Source organism: Crinia signifera, chromosome 6 (genome assembly GCF_055691185.1).
Source record: "Crinia signifera chromosome 6, ASM5569118v1, whole genome shotgun sequence".
Taxonomy (NCBI): Eukaryota; Metazoa; Chordata; class Amphibia; order Anura; family Myobatrachidae; genus Crinia; species Crinia signifera.
In genome coordinates, this window is record NC_139222.1 from 123,526,910 (window position 1) to 123,531,909 (window position 5,000).

General features: G+C 42.0%; 2 non-coding genes across 2 annotated transcripts; both read right to left on the minus strand.

The window, feature by feature from the left end:
• Nucleotides 1-876: 876 nt before the first annotated feature.
• On the minus strand, nucleotides 877-948 carry TRNAP-UGG (transfer RNA proline (anticodon UGG)). The gene has a single exon. It is a non-coding gene; the product is annotated as a tRNA-Pro (tRNA).
• A 3,830-nt stretch (nucleotides 949-4,778) lies between these two features.
• On the minus strand, nucleotides 4,779-4,850 carry TRNAP-CGG (transfer RNA proline (anticodon CGG)). The gene has a single exon. It is a non-coding gene; the product is annotated as a tRNA-Pro (tRNA).
• Nucleotides 4,851-5,000: the final 150 nt, after the last annotated feature.

Below are 5,000 nucleotides of genomic sequence, written 5' to 3' on the forward strand. Positions count from 1 at the left end.
GGAGCTGCGCGGCTGATAAACGCTGACTGACTGTGCGTACACAGTGCCACATCCGTCAATCCTGCAGCCCCAGCACCGCTAATGGAAGCTCACCTACACTGCCGATATCTGCATAAGAAGCAGCTTTGCCTCCCTATCTAGTACCACACTAGTACTGGTGCTCTGGGGGCCGGGCCACCCTGCAATGCCGACAGGGCCACCCTGAGGAGGGGACAGCCAAGACTTGTGGAGAAACAGGGCAGCAGCCACCAGCACTATGAAGCTGCAGGATCCGGAGTGAGCAACCAGGTCACTGTGAGTACTAGTGTCCCTGTTGGGGCCTATCTCCTTCCCTCCTCTGCCCCAGACCTTCCTCCCCTTCCCTCTAAGAGGTCATAGTTGACTATGTACCACAGACTCCTGCCTGTGGAACCCCAATGATCTGGTGATTGGGACACTTCAGTGTCATGGGTTTTATCTTATGCCCCTAGAATGAGACCTGAGCTACCATTATATCTCCCTGTGGCCAGTGTATTAGTAACTGCTCTGTGCATTTCCCATCCTAGGCTTATATTCGGGTCAATAAGTTTTCCCAGTTTTTTTAGGTAAAATTAGGTGCCTCGGCTTATATTCGGGTCGGCTTATACTCGAGTATATACGGTACGTAATAATGCAGAGAGCTGGATAAAATATTTAATGAATATTGTTGTGTTATGTTACTGAGATAATGGGGAATGTGTTTTTTTACCCAAAGTACCACCATATGGTTGAAAATGTCCTAAATACTCATAATTAATTACAAACTAATTGTGTAAAATGGCAAGAGCAAAATTCAATTGATGCTTTGAAATCAAGCATTTAACATCAATCATGGGCTCTAAAAGGCAGCTAAATGCTGGGCTCGTCCGGGATTTGAACCCGGGACCTCTCGCACCCAAAGCGAGAATCATACCCCTAGACCAACGAGCCACCCCTGAAAACTTCTCACGTCAGAATAATTTTTTTTTTAAAGTGAAACTCATATTATTTATGTAATAATTGAAAGAGCTGGATAAAATAGTTGATGTATTTTGTTGTATTATGTTACTGAGATAATGGGGAATGTGTTTTTTTTACCCAAAGTACCACCATATGGTTGAAAATGTACTACATACTCCTAAGTAATTACAAACTAATTGTGTAAAATGGCAAGAGCAAAATTCAATTGATGCTTTGAAATCAAGCATGTAACATTAATCATGGGCTCTAAAAGGCAGCTAAATGCTGGGCTCGTCCGGGATTTGAACCCGGAACCTCTCGCACCCTAAGCGAGAATCATACCCCTAGACCAACAAGCCACCCCTGAAAACTTCTCACGTCAGAATAATTTTTTTTTTTAAAGTGAAACTCATATTATTTACGTAATAATTGAAAGAGGTGGAAAAAATATTCGTACTTGTGTATTTTGGCGGCGCCCCCGATGTCCGTCGTACGACGAACAGATCGCATCGCATCGCATGCCATGCACCCGATGGCATGCGATGCGATGCGACGCGATTTTGACCCCCTATACGACCAAAAATCGTATAAGCACCCTAAAGGGTGCTTTTGAGCACCCAAATGGGTGCTTACAATGTTAAATGCACCCCCACGCCACCCCCCACTATAAACGTGAACCCGAAGCGTGGCGAGCGCAGCGAGCCCGCGAGGGGCGGCGGTACGCGTCCTACGACCTTTTCATACCCCCACTATCCACGTCGGCGTGGAGTTGAGAATAGAATAGTGTGGCGAGCGCAGCGAGCCACCCAGCCCGAAGCGTGGCGAGCGCAGCGAGCCCCGCGAGGGGACGCGGATACCTTCACAGTTATACGCGTCCCCTCGCGGGCTTCACAGGTGTCCGTGGCGACGCGGACACCTGTGAAGCCCGCGAGGGGACGCGTTTACCTGTGAAGGAATCCGCGTCCCCTCGCGGGGCGCGCTGCGCTCGCCACGCTTCGGGCTCGGTGGCTCGCTGCGCTCGCCACACTATTCTATTCTCAACTCCACGGCGACGTGGATAGTGGGGGTATGAAAAGGTCGTAGGACGCGTACCGCCGCCCCTCGCGGGCTCGCTGCGCTCGCCACGCTTCGGGTTCACGTTTATAGTGGGGGGTGGCGTGGGGGTGCATTTAACATTGTAAGCACCCATTTGGGTGCTTAACATTGTATAAGCACCCATTAGGGTGCTTATACAATGTTTAATCGCATCGCATCGTATGGCATCGTATGCCATGTACAATGGCATACAATTTCAAAATTGTATGCCATCGTGCACTATCGTACGATATCGCGTCGCATCGCATACCATCGTATGTGTTATGGTATGCGATGCGATGGGCGCCGCCAAAATACACAAGTACCAAAATATTTGATGTATATTGTTGTATTATGTTACTGAGATAATGGGGAATGTGTTTTTTTTACCCAAAGTACCACCATATGGTTGAAAATGTACTACATACTCCTAAGTAATTACAAACTAATTGTGTAAAATGGCAAGAGCAAAATTCAATTGAGGCTTTGAAATCAAGCATGTAACATCAATCATGGGCTCTAAAAGGCAGCTAAATGCTGGGCTCGTCCGGGATTTGAACCCCGGACCTCTTGCACCCTAAGCGAGAATCATACCCCTAGACCAACGAGCCACCCCTGAAAACTTCTCACGTCACAATATTTTTTTTTTTAAAGTGAAACTCATATTATTTATGTAATAATTGAAAGAGCTGGATAAAATAGTTGATGTATTTTGTTGTATTATGTTACTGAGATAATGGGGAATGTGTTTTTTTTACCCAAAGTACCACCATATGGTTGAAAATGTACTACATACTCCTAAGTAATTACAAACTAATTGTGTAAAATGGCAAGAGCAAAATTCAATTGATGCTTTGAAATCAAGCATGTAACATTAATCATGAGCTCTAAAAGGCAGCTAAATGCTGGGCTCATCCGGGATTTGAACCAGGGACCTCTCGCACCCTAAGCGAGAATCATACCCCTAGACCAACGAGCCACCCCTGAAAACTTCTCACGTCAGAATAAATTTTTTTTTTTAAAGTGAAACTCATATTATTTACGTAATAATTGAAAGAGGTGGAAAAAATATTTGATGTATATTGTTGTATTATGTTACTGAGATAATGGGGAATGTGTTTTTTTTACCCAAAGTACCACCATATGGTTGAAAATGTACTACATACTCCTAAGTAATTACAAACTAATTGTGTAAAATGGCAAGAGCAAAATTCAATTGAGGCTTTGAAATCAAGCATGTAACATCAATCATGGGCTCTAAAAGGCAGCTAAATGCTGGGCTCATCCGGGATTTGAACCCCGGACCTCTTGCACCCTAAGCGAGAATCATACCCCTAGACCAACGAGACACCCCTGAAAACTTCTCACGTCAGAATAATTTTTTTTTTTAAAGTGAAACTCATATTATTTATGTAATAATTGAAAGAGCTGGATAAAATAGTTGATGTATTTTGTTGTATTATGTTACTGAGATAATGGGGAATGTGTTTTTTTACCCAAAGTACCACCATATGGTTGAAAATGTTCTACATACTCCTAAGTAATTACAAACTAATTGTGTAAAATGGCAAGAGCAAAATTCAATTGATGCTTTGAAATCAAGCATTTAACATCAATCATGGGCTCTAAAAGGCAGCTAAATGCTGGGCTCGTCCGGGATTTGAACCCGGGACCTCTCGCACCCAAAGCGAGAATCATACCCCTAGACCAACAAGCCACCCCTGAAAACTTTTCACCTTAGAATTTTTTTTTTTTTTAAAGTGAAACTCATTATATACGTAATAATGCAGAGAGCTGGATAAAATAGTTGATGTATTTTGTTGTATTATGTTACTGAGATAATGGGGAATGTGTTTTTTTTTACCCAAAGTACCACCACATGGTTGAAAATGTACTACATACTCCTAATTAATTACAAACTAATTGTGTAAAATGGCAAGAGCAAAATTCAATTGATGCTTTGAAATCAAGCATTTAACATCAATCATGGGCTCTAAAAGGCAGCTAAATGCTGGGCTCGTCCGGGATTTGAACCCGGGACCTCTCGCACCCTAAGTGAGAATCATACCCCTAGACCAACGAGCCACCCCTGAAAACTTCTCACGTCAGAATATTTTTTTTTTAAAGTGAAACTCATATTATTTATGTAATAATTGAAAGAGCTGGAAAAAATATTTAATGTATATTGTTGTATTATGTTACTGAGATAATGGGGAATGTGTTTTTTTTACCCAAAGTACCACCATATGGTTGAAAATGTACTACATACTCCTAAGTAATTACAAACTAATTGTGTAAAATGGCAAGAGCAAAATTCAATTGATGCTTTGAAATCAAGCATTTAACATCAATCATGGGCTCTAAAAGGCATTTAAATGCTGGGCTCGTCCGGAATTTGAACCCGGGACCTCTCGCACCCGAAGCGAGAATCATACCCCTAGACCAATGAGCCACCCCTGAAAACTTCTCACGTCAGAATATTTTTTTTTTAAAGTGAAACTCATATTATTTATGTAATAATTGAAAGAGCTGGAAAAAATATTTGATGTATATTGTTGTATTATGTTACTGAGATAATGGGGAATGTGTTTTTTTTACCCAAAGTACCACCATATGGTTGAAAATGTACTACATACTCCTAAGTAATTACAAACTAATTGTGTAAAATGGCAAGAGCAAAATTCAATTGATGCTTTGAAATCAAGCATTTAACATCAATCATGGGCTCTAAAAGGCAGCTAAATGCTGGGCTCGTCCGGGATTTGAACCCGGGACCTCTCGCACCCGAAGCGAGAATCATACCCCTAGACCAACGAGCCACCCCTGAAAACTTTTCACCTTAGAATTTTTTTTTTTTTAAAGTGAAACTCATTATATACGTAATAATGCAGAGAGCTGGATAAAATAGTTGATGTATTTTGTTGTATTATGTTACTGAGAGAATGGGGAATGTGTTTTTTTTTACCCAA